This window comes from Rattus norvegicus, chromosome 18 (genome assembly GCF_036323735.1).
Source record: "Rattus norvegicus strain BN/NHsdMcwi chromosome 18, GRCr8, whole genome shotgun sequence".
In the NCBI taxonomy this organism is placed as follows: Eukaryota; Metazoa; Chordata; class Mammalia; order Rodentia; family Muridae; genus Rattus; species Rattus norvegicus.
In genome coordinates, this window is record NC_086036.1 from 24,976,919 (window position 1) to 25,000,179 (window position 23,261).

Below are 23,261 nucleotides of genomic sequence, written 5' to 3' on the forward strand. Positions count from 1 at the left end.
GAGTTTTGCTGGGTTAAATGGAATCTCCACTTCCAAAAAATGGCAGGGGGACAATGGAGTTTTATTTCAGGGCTGACCCATGTGGATTAAAGTCACCTTTTATTCGTTAAAAGACATATCTCAGAATTTATATGATTTCTAAAGCTTAACCTGAATGGCTTGTTTTCAAAATAAGTAGCTTGATATTTAAGAAATGTATACCCACAGATAATTTATACTGCCCCTGGAAATTTAGAGGCTGATAGAAAAATTCCAGAAATCAGATAACAACTCCAACTATATGGCTCAGCAGTTGGGGAGGTTAGTTATGTTTTTCTAACTGTAAAATTCATTCTTTCACGAAATCCACCAGGATCAAGTCTGAGGGCACATCTTGGTGTGGATACTCAAAATGCATGGGCATTTTGACTGTCCCCCCAAACAGTTGTACAAACATGAAGTCTGATCGTAGACTCCAGAGATGGAGACATTGTGTTTGATTCTTTTCACCACTTACTTTCTGTGTGACTATACAAATTATAGACCGTTGCTCAAAGTCTGTTTCAGCTATAATGTGAGCTTAAGAGCATCTAGCTCACAGTATTCCAGTGAAGACTAAAATGAGATTGCTCATATAAAATATTTTTCCAGGACACAGCAAGCATGTCACAAGTGATGCACATAATTCCTAAACTTTAATGGAGGGAATCCACAAAGATATTTTATCAGGATACAAATCAGTGCTGTGCAGTCCTGATATCTCATTAGCTTTGAAATTGACTGATGTGTGACACATGATTACTTATGTGTACTTTTGTCTGTCTGTTTTGGGACAGGGTCTCACTGTGTAGACCTGGCTGACCTCTAACTCCCAGACGTCAGCCTCAGTCTGCCTCCAGCATGCTGGAATTAAGTGTGCCACTGTACCTGTCTATACTGTGTAGGTTTGTGTGAACAAACTTGATGATACCACTTTTAGAGCTCTTTTAGCATTACTGCAAAAATGGGTATTGATTTTACTACTCTGATTAATAACATTAAATGTGGCAGTGCAGAAAAGATTTGGGGATATTATGCCTTCCTATTTAGGGAAATGGACACTTGTGATACCTAGATTAGAAAATTTCTGCCCCTTATACAACTCTTTTCTGATTTGTACTTAGTTAGGTACTATGTGCCAGGACCCACAGTGCTACAGTATTTTCAGACCCAAGTTTTGTCATATTATTGATTATGGTAGAAAATTACCTATACATTTTTGGAAATATTTTCTTCGAGTAATTTTAGTAAATATTTACCAAGTAACTGCTGTCAAGTTTTATATTTTTACATAATAACAATTCATGCTCTTCAGAGGGAGAACTGTAAACTGTGGTCTATTGATCACTCTGTAAGTTACTTAAAAACTTCAATTAAATGTTCATCTCATCCTTATAGAATTTGAGCAGATGCAGCAGGGGAATGTGGAGGAATATTCTAGATAATGTTACAGACTGGCATCAGGTTTCCTTCCAGACACTGTTTAGATGAGTATCCATGATGTCTCCACCAGGAGAGATTTGCCAGTCACCTAGTTCTTTGAGGTCATACTCTTTTTCCAGTTCCCGAATAGGATTGAGTGAAATAGCATCTGTGGAAGTGCACAGGTTAACACTGCATTTCCTGAATGCTCTAGGTATTCATAGCAACTCTCCCTGTTCTCCATCTGGCCTTGTTCATATTTGTAACGGTTGAACTTTGAATCACTATTCACTAAGATTCCTTTAGAAGTAATATGTGACATTTATGTACAGAACTGACTTTCAATCCAGATGTGCCATGTTTCTATACTAAGTCATGAACCTTGGCCAAGTGACAGACTTTGGCTGCCATACACACCCATTTTACACAAAGATGCATATACTTTAGTGGAGGCACTGGTATCTCCTTATGAGAAAACTAGCAACAGGAAATTCAAAACCATTCAAAATGGCACCCACAGTTGTTTCTCACTCTGGGGTTTTTTCTGAATTCATTTATTCATCTAGTCATTTAATATTCTTTCTTTTGAGGCTGGGGGATCAAATGCAGAGCCTTGTGGATGTTATGCAAGCATTTTATCAATGAGTTACATTCCCAGCCTGTGTTATTACCACTCTATAGCTATGTCCCAAAGATTAAATAGAATCAGTGGCTATGATCTGAGTCTTGTGTGACTCAAGTGTGCTTCGAACGATTAGTATCAGCTGTTGTAACACTATCACTACCCCTAGAATTACAGAATTGAAATGAGCCTTAGCAACTTTAAATGTTTTATTTTAAGAAACAAAATGTTCTCTTAGACTTTATATTTAGGGCCTTTGGAAATAACACTTTTATTTGTTTCCTTCAGTAACTTTTATCAGTGTCTGTTCATGACAGTGTTCAAGCCCACATTCCAGCAGGATTGCACTGGTTTCTTGAACATTAAGCTAATTTTCTCCTTTTCGGGTTTCTGACACTGATGGGTCAGTAATGTGTATCTTATCCGTGTTGTGTAATGGATCGTTCACTATTTAGTGGATTTAAACAATAGGACATACTGTTCTTCACAGTCTGACCAGATGATTGGGTGGTGGATTTTTGTTACAGTTGTTTGTTTGATGCTCTTAGCGGGGTCCACATGACTGCAGGTAGCTGGGTCCCTCTCTGTGAGTGGGCAGCTGGGAAGACTGTCCCCTCTCTTCGTTTTTTCCTTTATTCTATCATATAAGAAGCCATGTCTCTGTTATTGTTCTCTCCCTCCTCTGGGATTAGGTGATATTCTATTTCAGAGGCTAGCTCTGATCTCTAGGAAAGGCTTTCTAAGTGTCTCTGTGGCTCTTGCATTAGTTCTTTGTAATTTCGACTTTGACCTATGAGTCATCTTCCTTACGCACAGGAAATGATTCTTGGTGGCGACTGAGGACCTTCATCTGCTTCTCCACCACAGAAAGAAGCCTGCCTTCTTTTGCAAATGACCCAGTTCCTCTTAATTCCAGTGTGACTGTCTTTAAAACATTGAATTTCTTCTTAATCATATTAGTATGCACTCCTTTTTTTTCTCCAAGCAATTCTCCTCCAGCCAAGTACTTCTTGCTTTGGACATGTCAGGCTGTCATGTAATAGTATCTGGGTGGTTGAAGGCAGTGCATACCCACTACAAAACCTAGAGGATATAGCTTCAATATATTTATCTTCTTATAGTTTGGGACTATTTAGGACAAATGACATCCTGTAGTTTACCAAGTTTGTCTGGATACAAGTCAGCCTTGTTCAGAAGAACTCTTGGTGACCTTCTTGGCTGAGTATACTCAGGAGACATTAGTATAAGCTGTTGACCACAGGCAGGCAGACGTTTCTGTCATCCTCAGCCAAAGCACAGGAGACATTCCCAAAGGCAACATTTTTTGAATCCAAGGAAAGTTCGAAAATTCACTAAAAAAATCTTGCATTTCTCCAAATAAATATTTTCCTTACCCTGCAGACTTTGGGGGCCACAGAGCACTCTTTTATAAGTTAACTTCTTGATAAACAGAATTAAACCACCCTGTATTTTGAATTCTTCAACCTTCTAAAGCCACCTTGGTTTAAATGCAGTGTTTCAGTCTATTCCATAATTTCTCTGGACTACAGAAAACCTCAAGAATGTGACTAAATGCTATTAGAATTTATAAACAAATTTAATGACATTCTTCAATATTAAGTCATGAAACAAAACTTAGTTATGTTTGTATACACTGAACAGTAAGCCATCCTAAAAAGCAAAACAGAAAGTCTTACTTACAAAGGCATAAAAATATTTAAAAATGAATTTGTCAGGGGAGACGAAACACTTGCATACTAAAATGTATAAAACAACAATGAGTGAGATTGCAGAGGATGCACATAAGTGGACAGATGCCTTATGTTTGTGGGGTGGAAGAATTAGTGTGTCCATTATCCAAAGCCATCTATGGGATCTATACACAGTTGGTGCCAGAATTCCAATGCAACTTTATCATAGAAATATCAAATAGTGAAAACCCTGTGGAATCACACACAGACACACACAGAGATACATACACACACAAATACACACACACACAGACATACACACACAGACACACAAATAGAGACACATATATACACACAGACACACACAGACACATACACACACAGACACACACACACAGAGACACACATACAGAGACACATACGCACACAGAGATACATACACACATAAATATACATACACACACAGACACATACAAACACAGATACAGACACACACAGAGAGACACATACATGCACAGACACACACAAACACACACACACACAGAGACACACACGCAAACACACACGAACACACACAGACACAGAAACACATACATACATACACACACACACACACACACACACACACACACACACACACAATCTCAAATGGGCAAAGCAATACCTAAAATTAACCAAGCCAAAGTCATCACCAGACCTTACTTAATTTAAAAAATCGCTACAAAATTATAATCAAAACAACATGGTATGGTGATTAAAAAAAAACAAAGAGACCCCTAGAACAGAATAGATACCCTAGAATTACACACATATGAGGTAACATGACATTTGATGAAAATTCCAAGAATATACAAAAGGGGCAACATGATATCTATAACAATGTCCTAAAACCTTTTATCTCTTCATGCAGAAATGAAATTAGCCTTGGAAAGATAGCTCAGCAGATAAAGGCATTTAACCTTTGATTCTGACAATTTAAATTCAGTTCCTGGACCCAGCATGGAAGGAAAGAGAACTGACTCCTGTAAGTTGTCCTCTGATGACCTCCATGTGTATGAGCATGCATTTTCACATACACACAGACACACACACACAGACATACAGACACACAGACACACACACAGACACACATACACATAGACACACAGACACAGACACACACACACATACAGACACATAGACACACAGACACAGACACACACATACAGACATATAGACACACAGACACACACACCCACACACACAGATACACAGACACGCACGATGGAAATTACATCCTTATCTTACATACTACAAATATTAACTACAATTATCTAAAGATTTAATGTAAAATATCATCTGTAAAATTTGTACAAGAAAATAACCAGAACATAACTAGGACAATAATATTTTTTTGGTTGTGGTAATACAAGTAGCAAAAGCAAGTTTAAACTAGCAGAACTGTATCAAACTAAAATGCTCTATACACAATAGATGACATGCTCTTGAATGCAGCTACCTGGAGAGGGAGCAGAGGGGCGGGACTATCTCTTGAGCCAGGAGTTCAGGGTCAACTGGACAGCAGAGTGAAGAGAAACCTGCTAAGTGTCTTGGCACAAACCTGCAATCCCAGCACTCAGAGGCTAAGGCATACGTTTGAAGCGACTGTGAGAGCTACACTGGGATACCAGGCCACCCAGAGCAGTAGACAGAATCTGTCTCACAAACGAATAATAAATAAAATTTCTACACTGCAAAAGAATAATTTAAAAATAAAAATATTTGCCAGCCATATATCTAGTAAAGGGATAATGACTATTTAAGAAATTCAAGCAACTCGTTAGCAAGAAAACAGATGACTGGATTTGGGCAAAGAACGTGAAGGGATGCCCTCCCCAAGGTGCCACGCAGTGCGCAGCAGACACATAGAAAGATACTCAACCTCACTAGCTATATCAAAAGCCCAGCAAGGTGTCAATATCTTTATTGGGATAGCTGTGATTGAGGGGAGAGTACTGTTAAGCATACAAAGAACAAGAAAGCTTGATGAACTTTGGCGGGAATGTCAACTGTTAATAGTCATTATGGAAACCAACATGGAGATTCTCCAGAACGGAAAATAACGGTAGCGTTGAGTCAGCAATCCCTTCCCTGGATAGAAGCCCTAAGATAAGATCACGGCCTGCAAAAGGCCATCCTTCCTGTGTTCATTACAGCCTCATTCACAGTAAGGGTCTAGAAACAGCCTGCGTTCCTCCCATGGTAAATGAAGAAAGGAAATATTGAAAATGTCAAACAATATCCAGCCTTGAAAAGGAAGAAAATCATATCTTTAGCTGCATATTATGCCCGAACCCCAGAGGACATTGCACCAAGTGCAGTCAGCCGGACACAGGCGTGTGAAGATGATCTCACTTACATGTAGAATCTAAGTATGTTGGAATCATAAGGGTAGAGAGAGAAAGTGAGGTTGGGAGAGCCTGGTCCCAGGTGTGAGCTCTGGCTACAAATGACAGTGTCTGCCTGACATTCGGGAACGTTGAGATCTGATGCAAGCCGCACGTTCACGCACTGCTGTGACGCACAGGAGAGATGGAACCTTCACTCTGGTTTAAAGCTGTGCCCCCGTTAAACACTGCTATAAGCCACTCCTTTGTGTTCCCTGAAGGTGCAGGCAAGGTCACCTTGGTCAGTGATGGAAAGGGGAATAAATCAGAAGCACAAATAGACTTTTGGGGGCCGGTTGAGGTCTTAGCACACACTAAGGAAAGTAGCTTGGAGATAACAAGCCATGCCAAGTGAGGTGTAACTTTTCCAAGCGCCTGTCAGTTGGAGCATACTGATTTTCGTAGGGGCCATTAAGTCAGGTTTCCTGAAATAGGAGCAGAGATATTTCTATTTGGTCTGTGACAGGTAGGTGTATGTCTAATGAAGAGAGAAGATGGCTGGGTGTACTTGTTAAAATCTTGGCCCGTTATACCCCATACCACTTGCAAGTTGCAGCATTCTTGTCGAGACTCCCTTGCCGTAAGTTGTGGGGCTTCTGTTTGCATATTTCCCTTCTCAGATATAAACATTGACACTTGTTACAGTTCTTCTTGCTTATCTGTCTTCTCACCTGGTGAGCTGTCATGGTCACTTTATTTCCTTTGCTTTGCTTGATGAGCAGCATAATCCAGAAGTAAATCAATGAGGAGGTTGGGAGAGAGGGTAAAGGGACGGGGATATTGATCATTTAAACAGGTGGTGTTGCTCAAAAGACAAGCATACTCAGAAGACAGGTACATTTCTCTTTCTGTGATCCCCTCTAACGACCATATTTAACCTCCTAGTACTTCTACAGTGAGAAACTGGAGCTAAAATGATCTTGACCTTTTAAGTTTAATCCATGGAAAGGAAATGTGTAAACAGCCAAACAGAGGATGTGTGTGAGGGACAGAAGTCTCTAAGAGCTGAGTGGGAAGCCCCTTGTAACAAGCAAGCCTTGGACGGGGGCAGTGGGGTTGAGATGTCTGAGAGAGACAGAAAAGCCACATAGTCTATTTGCCTAAATGCACTTAGTATTCATATCTTAATGAGAAATAGAGAAGCCATACCTTCAATATTAATAGAGAAAAACAAGAAGTTGTGAGGTTTACACTTTTCGTCAGTGTTAAACTGTTTTAAGGTACAGAGTTGGTTAAAGTTTCATCTATTCTGACAATATAAGAAAAAGGAGAAAGACGGTTAAAGATATTCCCAGTTGTGAGTTTGTGTGCGAAGGCACTAATTAACTTCAGCAGATGTTTGGGGTCAGAGCATCTTAACAAGAAGAGATTCAAATAGCTTTCAGTGTTGAATTTGTTCTTAGTATTTTTCACATTAAACATTCTGGAATGTTCCTTCTGTAGTTCTAATAGCAACATACACAATACCAGTCAGAACGGGGCCAGTGATTAATTACTGAGTATGACACACTTCCTTCCTTCCTATGCTAATACAAAGCTTTCTATGGTGGGAGTGTTCCATTTCATAGAGCGTCAGAGATTTGCCCCAAGTACACAGAAACATGTATGACAAGACTTCTGAGAATCTAAACTAGGCCTTTTAAAATTTGGTTCATCAAGGCAGTGAAAGGAGAAAAGGCCAAACAAGTCAGGAATGATCTTGGTCCAGATTAGCTGTTGTTCCTTGCCAAGCTGATAAAACAAAGCAAAACAAAACAACCTAACCCCTTATTGACACAGCCATAGTGGAATCCACCATAGCTTCTAAACCATGCTCTAAAACAAGGGCGAGTCATAGAATCTGTGCAGAGGATGCATTTCCTCTCTGAATTCAGTTAAAGCTGTGTTTTAATGCATCTCGGCATGCGTTATCCACTGCTGTGGTTCGGATGTGAATTCTCCAGAGGTTCATGTGCTGGAAGCCAAGCCCCCAAGGGCCTGGTATGGAAGTGATGTGGTTTCATGAGATGATTACATCACGCTGCTGGGCCACGATTGAAGGAGATTAGTGTAGCTGTGACAGCACTGAGTTAGCTCTCTGAGCCATAAAGCAAGGCGTCTCTTCTGTAACCAGTTCTTTTCCTGATGTCCCACTAAGGTGTGATACAGCCTGGAGGTCCTTGTCATGATGCTGTCACCTTGCTGTTTGAACTCCCCAGTCCTTAAGAACCATGAGCCAAGTGAACCTTTTTATTATTTTTATCTTGTCTTAGATGTTCCTGTGTGGTAACTAAAGTGAACCAAGATGTCCACCAACAAGTAAAACAGGGACAGCTGGGGACATGTGACCTGTGCCCCACATTAGTGTTTCTGTGCTGGCCCTCCAGCTATCTTAGTGCCAGGATTTTTCTTTAAGATTTTAAAATCAGAATAGTCTAGAATAATTTTTTTTATAATGGCACCCACTTACACTGTGTGCTCTGATCTGTTTGAAGATATAAAGCAGTGACACACAAGAGCCCGTGACGAACATCTTTTGTTGATAAACCAGAGCTTGTCTACGGTGACTACCCTTGTCTTTTAAATTTTGACATATTTTAAAGAGGGAATATTGATAAAGTCAAGTCAAAATGTAAGCACCACACTAATACCTGCTTATACATTCAAATAAAAGTTTCCTTTATTTTCTACTTGAACCTAATACTACTGAGTATCTGGAAGGGAAAATACTTTTTTTTAAAAAAAGTCGAAGATATATATTTTTTCCTTCTTTGAAATAATTTCTTGGACTGGAGAAACAGGTCATTAATAATGCCTGCTGCTGACAGAAGACTGGTGTGTGGGTCCGGGTAACCACATTGCTCAAAATTGTTGGAAGAGTACTTACTTTTGGGGAGGAAGAGGTGGTCAGGCAAGGACCTAAGGTAGTCGCTAAGAGCATCGAGGTGTTTTGTGTTTAAATATTCTCTCGGTAGAGGATTCACTGCCAAGATCTAATTGAAGAGTCTTAAAATGCTAATGACTCCACAAATTTTTATTTCAATTATTTAATAGATGATGAAGGTATGAGCTTTTTAAATATAGTTAACGGGTTGGTTTTCTAACGGATATGATGACTTGGTTTTAAGAATCATACAGATCAAAGGACTGTCTTGGCAGCTCTAAGCATCTCTGGCATTTTGTCCCCACTATGGGCAATTTCAGATTCTGAGCCATTGTTGTTTTAAAGAACTGAGCCATTGTTGTTTTAAAGAAACAAACTGGAAGCTAAATCACACTCTTTGTCCTCTTGAGAATGTAAAAGGCATTTTGCAAAGTATCATCTTGACCATGTTAAAACTACTAAAGATACTAAGAAATTATTATATATATATATATATATATATATATATATATATATGTGGCATGGCTGATTTTAAGACAACTGCAACTGAAGTGTGACCCTAATGGTCAATTGTGATGATTAAACATAGGAAATGGCCTTAAATATTCCTTAAAATTAAAGTGAGGAGTGCTGTTTTGGTTCTGGTTTCTGAAAAGGTCAAGTAAAATGTATTTAAATGAAAACACACACGAGTTGCTCCCTCTGGTCACTGGTTGGCAGGGACATTATCTTGCTCTTTAATGGATTTGTTGAAGCTCTCCCCTACTCTATGGTAGCTTCTCTTGCAAGAGTTTGAAATTGTTAAATGAAATAGGAGAAAATGTTTATTTTGTAAATGGTGTCTTAGGGACGGTAACAGCATTCATTCCCCGGGCTTCCATGGACCAAGAAGTTTCTACACAGACTGATAATCCATGTAACACCAGTAATGCTGTTTGTGACCAATGTGTCCGTCTTATACATAAAGAAACTTAAGTAGTCCTTGTACAGATTAAGTGACCAGAGAGAGGGCTCAGAGTAGCCAAGCCATCTGATTGTCAGATACAATGAAATACAAATTTAAGTACGACCAAAGATGTTCACTGCCACAAAGCTAATGTTAGCTCAATTGGTAAAGAACAGACATAACATCTGGTGATATTGGGCCATTAGTGATGTTTTTAGTGAAAAAGTAGCAAATATAGAAAAGATATTTTTTAAAAGCTAAAATTACATAAAACAACATAATGGCAACTCCTTGTGTTACAATTGTATTTTTCATATTTTCTATATCTTACACTTAAGATATGTGGCATGTTTGTTTTCTCCCTTCTTTGATGATATAAACCCTGAAAGAAGACGTGGGTGGCTTGGGATCATGGGATATCACTTTGTTTTGGGATTAGACCTGACCATGCTGGTGTTGGCATCTCCTTTGGAAAGATGGAGAACTGGTACTTGTCAAGGCTTTGCGTCACAGGAGGTCCCATCATTTCATCTTTTTTTAATTTGCCTCTGCTGTTGTACTTTATGCAAATCATGAACTAGTTCAAGTAAAAGCAAGGAGTGGTGTTTGAAGGAAATACTGTAGGGGTCTCCTTATGTCTAAAACCATAGGGGAGAAAGCAGGCAGGATTTAAGTACTAGCTGGAGTGGACTTAAAGATCAGTAACTCAACCTGAGATCTCTAAACTGTATTTCACAGACTGTTACTCACTTTCCTTGGGAGAACATAGATAAGCTGTATTGCTCTGGCATGTGTTATATGGTTAGAAACTACGGGGTTCTGTGTGGGTGTTTGGGGAATCTTGATGCTTTACCTTGGCTGAGGTAGTCATCCCCACTCCATTATTAGTAAAAAAACCCAAAAAAACAAAAAAACAAAAACAAAACCCACATGCATATATACACATACATGTGTACAGATGCATACATGCACACATGACTTAAGACCTAAAATGGTAGGATGAGAACTAGTTAATTAGCCCTAATTTCATTTAACTAAGACTGGTATTAAACTAAGCTACCCTTTTATAACCATTAACCAACTCCCATTCCTTAATCATCTATTCAGTAGACTGTTGTATATAGGGCAAAGGTAAATAAAACTGGGTTTACCAATTGCTGGGAAAAGATTCATGGATGTCACCATAGAGTTAATGCTCCATGGAAAGAAGAAATAGACCGGAATAATAATCAGATGATAATGTCCATTTTTGTAAGTGTTTTAAAATAAGTTGGGTGGTACAATTCATGGCATATGCATGAGGTTATATATCTTGTTGTGTTATATTTTATTTTGCAATACATCCCATGAAGACCTTGAGCTCAGGACTCTCCTGCACCAGCTGCCCAAGTGGTAGTGTTCTAAGTGTCTGCAGTCATGCCTGTGGAACGGTCAGAAAAGGTGCTCTTAAGTGAAGTGCATGAAGAAAACCGCTAGCGGAGGGCAGAGCGCAAAGCTGTCAAGTGTGGTCCAGGAGCTGAATATCCTCCGGATGGGGGAAAGCTCCATTTCCGACAGAGTGAGCTCTGTTGTGTGTGGCAGAGTTTCATTTCAGCCTCAGCACAGTGGGGCATCAACAGAGGCATTTAACCCAGGGAGTGGCATGACCTGATTTACATTTTAGGGAGTCATTGTGTCTGCTTTGTGCAGAAGGAGGCCCTGCAGAGAGAGGATAAGAGTCAAAGCAGGGCATCATTGTAGACATTAAACGCTGCAGCCTTTAAAGCACAGGAAGTACCAGACACGAACAGAGACAGAGTGAGAAATTTTAGTGCCTCGAGCCCAGGTAAGAACGTACAGGGCTCATACAGGAGAGGTCTTCTAAAGAGGGGAACACACACAGGCTTCACAAATAGGACTGGGTCTGGGTCTTTGTAAAGATGAGAGAAACTAGATCAGGATCACCCCTGAACAGCCTTTATTCTGGGGAGAGAACAGAGATAAAGGGAGGAGGCTCAAGTGTACAAATCCTTGAAGGCCTTCCTCCTTTGCGTTCCTCCCGTCCCCTCCTCTGCTGTACCAGCTCTGTTTTCCGTGGGACTCTGGCATCATCCCAGATCATTTGTATAAACTTCGTTCAGCTTACAGTCTCCCCCAGGAATGTCAAGCCTGTGTCCTTCACTGTCAGTAAAAGGACTCTCCCCTTTGAAGCAAAATCCCAGTGTCTGTGAGCAGGTATGTTTGTACTAAGAACCTAAGAAGGGAGCAAGCCAAAGGGGACTCACTCTGGAGGAGCTGCCTTGCTCTGAGGCCACCTCTTCCAAATGCTTTGTTTTCCAAAGCGTGGATGCTTTTTTCTAGCTTAAGCTTCCAGAGCCATTAGTGTGTTGTCCAACCTCAATTCCGGTTCTCTCTGCAAAGGCTCTTCTTGCCTCTTTTACCGCCCCTCCCTCTCCTAAAGTTTTAGGGTCGGAAAGGAAGAGGAGGTGACTGGTAATAGAACAATTAGAAGACCCTGGCTTTCAGAATTTCCAATGCAAAGTGAGAAGAGAACAAAGCAAAATGCTTGTTTTGAGCCTGTCTTCTTCCACTCACGGCAAAATTGACTGTATACCAGAAATGTCGAATCAGATATTGAAATCCCTGACAGGTTATACCTGCCACCTGTCCTTCCTCACCATGTCCACTGCATGTCAACCACCCCACCTCTAGGCCGTCACCTCCTTTCCTTTCACTCCAGACTCACCAAATGATTTGAGAGACAACTGGTTGACGGCAGTTAATGTGACGTTCAATGTGGAAGGACCCAGAAGGAAAATTCCTTGCTTTCTTTAAAACATACCAGTAAGCTGGAATAGAAGAAAGGGAATGGAGGGTGGAGTCAGTACGGGGGGCCGTGGCTTCATCAGTATATTCCAGAAGCTGCTCTCTGTCTTTTGCATCTGTGAAAATGGCAGTTTTATTCTCTCTCTCTGGGCATGCGCTCCACTGTCGCTCCCACGTGCCTGAGTCAATGTCACCTTTTACCGTCTCCTTCACTTTGATTCCTTGCAATATAGAACACAGCAGTGCAAGGCCTATCATTTATTTATTCAAATTCTGCCTCTACTAGAACAGAGTGTTTTTAATACCCCCAGAGGCTGTTTTATTCACTGACACACTGTCATGCCCAGAATATTGTCTGTCTGTAACAGGTGCTAAAAAAGTATTTGCTGAAGTAAGAGATAAACACATTTTGTTGTTGATGATGATAATGGTAAGATAATTCTCCTTGGATTTTTATGCATCCTCAATGATTGGAGAGGAGGATGAAGGGAGGCAGGTATATCAGGAGTTGGAGGAATGAGGGTATAAATTTTTCTATGTAGAATGAGAGCACTGAGGGCCCTTAAACTTGGTGTCATACATTTAAAATTGGACATTAGCCAAGTTGCTCCTTTACCCCCAATGGACTTAGTTCAGATAAAGAAATCGAATACAAGTGAAGCTTAACAAGCTTAGGAATTGTGTCTGGAAATTACAAGTGAACGAGAGAAGGCAGAAGGGTTAAGAGGATGTGTAGAGCCATGCACGAACTAACAGACCATGGACTCCAAGTTAAGGTAGAGGCAGAAATCAGTGTGCTGGACATCAAGGCGTTTGTGGTGTCCAATGGATGGGTAGCTTGAGGTGTAGCCATCCTTTGCAAAGCAGGATCAGCGGAAGAAATGGGAAACTACTGAGTAAGTGGTAAGCAGTCCTGACTGTTGGATGTGTCATTCGTTACATTGTTGCCTAAGTTACTAAGAACATTGTTGCCTAAGTTACTAAGAACAACCACAGGTAATATCTGAAGCAGAGATTCATGTGTAATAGTCTTCAGAACAGGAATGAGGGGCAGGGAGCCAGGAAGTGACTACAAGGGAAAGTTAAAAGTTGCATGCTGGTCATGATGGGACCACAGCCATAAGCAGCAAGGCCCAGGACCTGTGATGTACTTCCTACTGAAGCCAATATAGCTCACTTCTAAGGTCTATGCCAAAAGCAAGACAGTCACAGCGTGTCCAGATTTACGTTTAGACAAGAAGATCAAGGGATAAAAAGAGCCATCCTTAGTTAGAATTATGCAAGTATTGGGGAGACTAGCTTTATGGAAGAAGTCCTCCTTTTGATCGCATGTGTACCACGTTTGACTTTTGCATGTCCTTACCTTTCAAATCTTTGTACACTAGGACTGCTCTTGAATTTAACAAAATCCCACTTGTCAAGTCTCTTTTCAAGTGTACAGGAGTCAGCAGAGGCCTGTCAAGGCTCAGGAAATTAAGCCGAACCTGTGCAGAAGGAAGTCATTCCGAAAGCTTAAAGATATTTGTTATATGTAAATTAGAAATTTATATTTTCCACATTTTGACAATGCCTCTGAGAAGCACGATTCTGTGCTTTGCATCATTCTCTGAGGATTATTCAAATGAAAAATGAGCCAAAGTTGGCAGAGAACACAGAGAAACGAGAAACATAGTCTCATTTTCTTTTTTTTTTTTTGGTTCTTTTTTTTGGAGCTGGGGACCGAACCCAGGGTCTTGTGCTTCCTAGGTAAGCGCTCTACCACTGAGCTAAATCCCCAGCCCCGTCTCATTTTCTGTAAGGATAATTAAGCCTAATGTCCTGGGTCTGTTAGTTTAGGTGGATGTGTGCACATAGATGTGTGCATGTGCATGCACCTTCGCGTGTGTAAGAGGTCAGCATTGAGTATTTCTTCTCAGTTGCTCTCCACCCTTAATTTTTGAGACTGGGTCTCTCACTGAGGCTGGTTGAGTCATGGATTTGACTGGAGAGGTAGGTCAGTGAGTTCCAGGGATTTGCCTGCCTCTACCTCCTCAGTAATAAGGGCCTGGTGAGTGCCACCATTCTTGATGTGTTATAAGGCTCCTAGGGACCCGACATAGAATCCCACAACTGTGCAGCACTGAGCCGTCTTGCCAGCCCTAGTCCCAGTTTTGTGTGGAAATGCCGCTGTACTTGAAGGAGACATTGCAGACAAAGCACACCTTTCTCTTTTGACAAAGATTACCCGGAGAGCTCTCAGAGAGAGGCTTCAGATCCAGGTTGCAAGTAACATGGTCAGGTGAGTCATGTCTGACCTTGGGTGATAAAAGCATAGACTCTATTATAAAATTAGCAGATAAACTAGAATGTACACATTTATACATCTAAGTTACAACTAGGTTGATAAAATCGTACTGTGCATGGGATTCACCATACATACCTAGCTTCAGGTCTTCATGTTACGAAGAGTGACTCACTGTGAGAAGACGGTATGAATTTGCCTCACTGTGGCCACTCTTTTATTATCTTTAAGACTGTTTAAAAGTAATAGTAATCCATCAGTGTTTTCTCAACATCGTCTGCAGAACCCAATTGGAAAGACTTACTCTCATTTAACATTCAAGTAAATCCATCACCAAGGTGGCCCCTGCACCTGTGGCTCTCTGGAAACTGTTTCAAACGCGGAGCGCCATCTGAGAGTGACCGTGCAGACTTCTAAGGCCGCCACTGAATGTGATGCTTTCATGTGTCAGCTCCCCACCTTCTCCGTTGCCAAGGTCACCAGACCAGTGCACTGCAGAAGGCTGTGCAGCTTTTCATGAGCCACTACGGAAGAAATCTGTCCCTGTCGGATGTTCTTACAGAGGGCTTATACACAAGTGGAGTGGCTCTGCACACTAGAAGTTTTTCATGATACTTATAATTTACCCCTAAATTAAAGAAGTTTCTTCTTCCTCCTGAAGCCTCTTGCCTATATCCCGACTACTCACTGGTTGCCATCACTCACTGGCCATCATCCGCAACCCATGCCACACTATCTCCATGTACCTTATACACTAAACAACATGTTTTGCATTTATTGTTAACCAGGGGATGATTTTTGTAAAATGTCAAATAAGTTAAACTTTTAAAACAAATCATATTTAATAATAACATTATTTCAACCCAGAGAGTTATCTTCTACTGAAGAATGGAGGTTTGAGTTTTAACCTGCTTTTAGGTGTGTTTATGAGTCCCTACCTGTATGCATGTGCACTTACATATATGCTTGGAACCCACGGTGGTCACAGGTAGCATTAGAGTCCCTGCATCTGGAGTTACACACAGTCGTGAGCCATCATGTAGGTGCTGGGAACTGAACTTGGGTTCTCTGCAAGAGCTCTTAACAGAAAGCCAGTCATCCCATGAGCCTCCAATGGATCTTTTAAGACAAAACACATTCTTTACTATCTTCTTTTTTTTTCTTTTTTACTGGATAATTTATGTATTTACATTTCAAATGCTATAGTCCCTTTCCCCCCTTGCCAACCCCCCTCTCCTTATCTCTGCTTGTATGAAGATGTTCACACTCCCACTCCAATGCCCCGGCATTCCCCTACCCTGGGGAAATGAGCCTTCACAGGATCAAGGACTTCTCCTATTGATGTCAGACAATGCCATCCTCTGCTACATATGTGGCTGGAGCCATGGGTCACTCCATGTGTACTTTTGGTTGGTGGTTTAGTCTCTGGGAACTCTTGGGGGTCTGGTTGGTTGATATTGTTTTCTTCCTATGGGGTTGCAAACCCCTTTAGTTCCTTTCTCTAACTTCTCTATTGGGGTCACCATGCTCAGTCCGATGGTTAGCTGCAAGCATTCTCATTTGTATCAGCAGAGCCTCTCAGGACACATCTATATCAGGTTCCTGTCAGCAAACATTTCTTGGCATCAACAGTAGTGACTGAGTTTGGTGGCTGCATATGGGATGGATCCCCAGGTTGGGCAGTCTCTGGATGACCTTTCCTTCAGTCCCTGCTCCACTCTTTGTCCCTGTATTTCCTCCCATGGTATTTTGTTTTTCCTTCTAAGAAGGACTGAAGCATCCACATTTTGGTCTTCCTTCTTCTTGAGTTTCATATGGTCTGTGAATTGTTTCTTGGTTATTCCAAGCTTTTGGACTAATATCCACTTATCAGTGAGTGAATACCAAGTGTGTTCTTTTGTGACTGGGTTACTTCACTCAGGATGATATTTTCTAGTTCCATTCATTTGCCTAAAAATTTCATGTAGTCATTGTTTTTAACAGCTGAGTAGTACTCCATTGTGTAAATGTACCACTTATTCTGTATCCATATTCTGTTCCTCTGTTGAGGGACATCTGGATTCTTTCCAGCTTCTGGCTATTATAAATAAGGCTGCTATGAACATAATGGAGCATGTGTCCTTGATATATGTTGGAGCATCTTTTGGGTGTATGCCCAAGAGTGGTATAGCTGGGTCCTCAGGCAGTACTATATGCAATTTTCTGAGGAATTGCCTGACTGATTTCCACAGTGGTTGTACCAGCTTCTAATCCCACCAACAATGAAGGAGTGCTCCTCTTTCTCAACATCCTTGCCAGCATCTGTTGTCACCAGAGGTTTTTAATCTTAGCCATTCTGACTGGTATGAGGTGGAATCTCGGGGTTTTGATTTGCATTACCCTGATGACTAAGGATGTTGAACATTTCTTTAGGTGCTTCTTAGCCATTTGATATTTCTCAGTTGAGAATTCTTCGTTTAGCTCCGTACCCCATTTTTAATAGGGTTATTTGGTTCTCTGGAGTCTTAACTTCTTGAGTTCTTTGTATGTGTTGTATATTAGCCCTCTCTCAGATGTCAGATTAGTAAAGATCTTTTCCCAATCTATTGGTTGCTGTTTTGTCCTATTCATAATCTTTTACCTTACAGAAGCTTTGTGATTTTATGAGGTCCCATTTCTCGATTGTTGATCTTAGAGCATAAGTCATCGGTGTCCTGTTCTGGGTCCGGAGGGCCATGGAACATTCTTAGCTCTGGGTGCAGATGAAGACTGGAAAGATCCTGTCCCAGGCTGCTCTGAGGTTCTTGTGCCCTGTTAGCTCCTGGCAGGTTTCTCTTTGGACAGTTAGTGGAGTAAAAGTGGGGTCTCACCTGTGGGCTTAGGAGTGAGAGCGCTCCTGGGAGACCAGCTTTCTCTGGGAAGGTTTTGGGACAGGAGGCCTTAGATCTGGGACAGACGGAGACCAGAAAGGCCCTTAAATATCTTCTGATATTACTATGTAGACACATCTCCCCAAATTAAATTGGAAGATTCCTTTGAAAAGACCTTATTTTGCTTGTTCTTTTACGGATCCCACATATGAAGCTGAGCACCATAAAAAACACCCCTAGATGATAAATACTCATTACACATAATGAAAAATAAACTTAGATACCCTCGACTCTTCATTATATGGAGATATATGTGAAGTTTTGAGAATATAATGGGAGCTATGGATTTTAGAGACTGATTTATCCAAACTTCAACTCCTACCTTTAATGTTTGGTAATCCTCATTTTCCTATCTCGCTTTCTTCCCTTCAACTTACGTCACTAGAAACATCAAAATACTGGACAAAATGACACACTACAGATGAAGAGGAAGAAAGCAGAGTTCTAGGTACAGATGAGTTTGTCAGCCTTATTCATCAGGGACGCAGTTGTCACACATCAGTTTTCAATATGGGTTCATGGCCAGTTCTGCTTGGCCATGCAAGGGACACTGTGACCCGGCTTCCAACCCTGGAACAAAGACAGCAGGGCATGGGGCTCTGTGAGTGTTGATGGTTGCTGTGGGCATGGAATAAGGCTTGTTTGTATAAAATTATATAAATTTTACATCATGTTCCTGTTTTGGGAAATGTTTTCCATGCCAAGGTTAATGACTCCATGATAATCAGAAACAGCAGGAGTCCGGGAAGATAGATGTGTCTATGTCTCAGCAAAATAGTAAACCCTGAAACTTTCAGGACAGCCCTTAAGGATGTAGGAAACAACTCTGAAAACATAAAAATATATCTGAAAAGTGAAAATATATCACTTTTCAACTATGCAAAATATAAGGATGTAATATGAATTATATGAAAAACTTCACAAACCAAAAGATCAGAGGTAGCTACACTATGACCCAGCTTGTCAGGAAGATACAAAGACAGCAGATTCCTGAGTTCAAGGTCAGCCTGGATCAGAACTAGTTGGTTAACCTGAATCAGAGCTAGTTTGGTCATCGGCCTCTAAATTGTAGTCTCAGGATGGGCTCCTACCCTGTTAGCTCATTGTCTGTGTTTACAAATGTAGGCAGATCTCTGAATTCATTTTCAATAGTAAAAGAATATCCTTGCCATTTCTTTCTAAGAATCAAGGGACTGGGGTCACAGGATGCTTACTGGATCATGGAATAATCAAAAGGACACCTGGGGTAATGACTGAATTGATATGTAAATAAAAGACTGGGCCTTTGATCTTCAAGAGATGAGATATCCAGAGAGTTTATGGAATTGCAAGAGAGAGCTGTGTCAAGAGAATGCTATCTGAAAAGCTGTCTTGAGCAGAACATGGGCCATCAGCTTGTAACCAAGAGTTGCTTCTCTTAATGCTGTCAGACACCCCTTCCTCAGAACCTCTCACCAAGCTGTGGCTGGCCCTTGGCAGACTTACGAAGAGTTTCATGGAAAGCAGCTTAAATTATTTCCTTGTAGTGTCTATGTTGTACTGTTAAACAACCGTAATTTGAGTATTAAATCTACTGATTGCTAGTATTGCTATAAACTAATAAGAATTGGAGATTAATTATTTAATCTGAGACATGGAAAAAAGCAGAGAAAGTAACATTTCGTGATTTTAGGCAAGCAAATAAGAAAGGGAACAAACAAAACAACCATCAAAGCAGCCTTCGGTGTCTGACAACTTCTGTTTTCAGGAGATTCAGGTCCTGCACCAACTCGACATTTTAGGTCTTTCAAAGCTGATCAAAGGAGGGGGCTCCTTACCCATGGGTGGTCCTGTCATAATCACATGTCTTTTACATATGGATTTATGCATTGAAAACAACCGAGACAGTGAGCGCAGTCACTGAGATTATCATACAGGTGGAGGGGGGCCCTTCCTTCTGTTGAAATGAGTAAAGGCTTGGAGCTTCTGTAGGCACATTTTCTACAAGTTGGAAAGAAGAGAAAAATGGAGCCACAAAAAACAGATGGCAATGCTTGTGCCTGTGCCTCTGTGTTTGGCTATCTGTGGACAGATTTTCTCTGACCATCTATGTGCCAAATTTTCAACTACAGCATAGGTAAGCTTGTACAAGGTGTTAGTTATTTGCCAATGGCAAAGGTTTGCTCCATATTTACTCTGTCTAAATTGGGCAAGTCAGCTACACTTTAGTCTCTGAGGGAGACTATTGAAGCAGTTTCCAAGTGTTTTGAGTCACAGAACACTAGATAGATGTACTAAGATGTGTCTTTTCTTATTCTTTCACAGTGAAAAAGCCCTAGAGCCTATCAGTGTGATGTATAGTCACATGGGATATATAGTCACTTGAGTGGGTTTCTTAACCAGCCTGTTTTTCTCTGCTCACAGTAAATCTGTCCTTCCTGTATTAGCTGTCAGTTACGAAGATAGACAGATCATATCTTCCCTACCTCTCTCTAGACAGAATTTATAGCTGATAACTCATTTTTGTGGGATACTCATACATACAGTAATAAGTATTCTGAGTTGAAAGCTGCTATCCATCAAACGCAAGTAGAATACAATTCTTGTTGTTGTTTTACAAGCTTAATAGCTGTTCCGCTATTGTTGTCAACTAGACACATATTCAAGTCACCTGGGATGAGTAAACCTCAGCTGAATACGTGCCTCAATAAGTTTGGCCTGTAGCTATGACTGGAAGAGATTATCTGGACTGATGATTGATGTGGGGAGGCCCCACCCACTGTGGGCAGCACCATTCCTAGACAGGTGAATCAGGACTGTAGAGGTGAGCTAGCTGAGTGAGTGAGCCAGTAAACAGTGCTCCTCCATGGTTTCTTCCTCAGTTTTTCCGTTAGTTCCTTCCCTGACTTCCTTTAGTGATGGGCTGTCACCCGGAAGCATAAGACAAGTAAACCGTCTTCTCCCCAACCTGCCTTTAGTCAGAATATTTTATAACAGAAATACAAAAGTAACTAGAATAATAGTTGGGCATGGATTTGTAAAAAACATTCTGAGTGTACTAAATGATCTCATAAATGATCACAGTTTTCATGGCTAATTACATCCTTTAAGTATGTAATGATTGATATTTTATTATCTATGATGTTGAAACTTTTTATTGGAATGAGAATGTTTTTAGTTTTTATTAGTGTAAAAACAATGGGTATATATGCATATATTCATTGAGTTTTACTTATTTTCATCTTCTCTTTCTTTGCTGCCCCTTCACCTTGATCTCTTTCTTTGTGTTTTGATATTATGTGTACATATATACATGTGTGTGTGTGTGTGTGTGTGTGTGTGTGTGTATTCTGTATCTGAAAGGTAATATAATGTTTTTCTTGTGAAGTTGGCTTTTTTCACTTAGCATGATGGTCTTTGGTTATAGATGAAGGTTCTTTAACATTTCCTTATATTTCACCTCATCATAAAAATCAAATGTTTATACATAATGACTGATCTCTTTAATCAAGAACTATAGAGTATGACTAAATTATTTTTAGGAAAAACTATAGATATATTTAGCATATTATACGTTGTAACCAAGGAAATTAGCATATGAAATTTCTTTTTTTTTTTTTTTGGTTCTTTTTTTCGGAGCTGGGGACCGAACCCAGGGCCTTGCGCTTCCTAGGCAAGCGCTCTACCACTGAGCTAAATCCCCAACCCCTGCATATGAAATTTCTAAAATCTCTCTAAATATTCTTGATCTACAAAGAACCTACTATTCTCAATATTTTCATTGAAGAAAAACATTATCAAAATGACATTGCTTTTTGTTTTGAGTTATAATGTGTCAATCACATTGACATCGAATTGTATTTCTCCTCAAGCCCACCTTTTCTTCTTCTAATAATGACTTAGATGTAGAGTCCATTCTTTATTGAAAGTCATCTCTTGAGTTTGTTCAGACTTTGGCTGTGATTGAAGCATAAGTCTTGTCACATGCACATGTAAAGATCTATACTCTCCTGGATCTTGAGACAGCTCAGGTGACATAAATGGTGGCATAAGAACAAGATCAGTGGTATATTGATGATTTGCATGTGTGTTGGGGATGTATATGTGTGTGCCCATGCATATGCACATGTGTACATGAATATAGAGAGGCGAGAGGACAACTTAGGGAGTCCTACCTCAGGTGCCACCCACCTCTTTAAAAGAGTTTTTTCACTGGTTGAAACCTACCAAAGGGGTTAGGCTGGCAGGCCTAGGGCCACAGAGATCCATTTTCTCTGCCTTACCTGAGCTGGGTTTTACACGTGCACCACAGACTACACTTTAGTTTTCAGTTTATGTATGACATTTAGAGAGTCCCATCTCTCATTGTTGTAACTAGGAGTCAACCCTGAGCATACAGATGAGGGGTATCTCTGATTTTACAGATGAGAAATTCAATGGACTTTGTCTACAAAATATCAAGTGATGAACCTACCAGGGTATCTTAATTGCCATTAATAGAATCTAGTTCTAGATTATAATAAGAAAGAAAATTTGGTGGCTCATATCATTATAAGGTTCAAAGAATAAATGAATTCATATGTAATAATACAGAAACTAGGTAATATCAGCAGTTCTTTGTGCATAGCAGTAATTTCCCCTAGGTTGACATGCAGTATAAAAATTGGGCATTGGTGACAGTGGGGTCTGCTTGTTTTTGCTCTCACAATTTCAAATATAAAAGGAATATATATTCTTGATTATTTAAGCACAGTCTCTGGGGAGGACTCTGTGGGATGGCTTGGTTCTAGCAGAAAGCCTTGATGCTATCACCCTTCCACAGGACAGTGTGTGACTGTTAGGCTGAATTACGTGGTACATCTATCTGAAGAAGGTGGTGAAGTGACCGACAGCTCTATGAGGTTGGGCAAGACCTCTACCAGTGAAGGGCAGGTTGGGCTGAACTTGTGTGTTAGTGGTAATGGTAGTTATGATTTTTGATAGGAAAGGGGGTAGATGCCATGTAAAACATCTTGTAAATTGTGTGCTCCAGTAGTCAGTGGATCTACTTCATCTTTGAAGAAGAGAGGTAGGGCATCTATCTGAGAAGAGAGGGAGCAAGATCAGGAGAGAGCCCACCATCAGGTGTGAAGTGGCTTGGCTATTGCTCTAGTAACAGTGCTCTTAAGTATCAGTGATATCTTGTCCACAAACAAGAAAGTCATTTTACTTGTAGCTTGTAAAAAGTTGCAGAATAGGTAACTGCTTCACACCTGTGGTGCTCCCCATGACACCTGTGTCGAACTACTTAAGCTGTCAG

The 23,261-nt window shown here is 40.5% G+C and overlaps 1 protein-coding gene across 4 annotated transcripts in view; it reads left to right on the top strand.

Annotated features, from left to right (window-relative positions):
• Camk4 (calcium/calmodulin-dependent protein kinase IV) overlaps positions 1–23,261 on the top strand; it is a 218,903-nt gene that overhangs the window by 119,767 nt on the left and 75,875 nt on the right. The gene's annotated exons all lie outside the window — the stretch shown is intronic.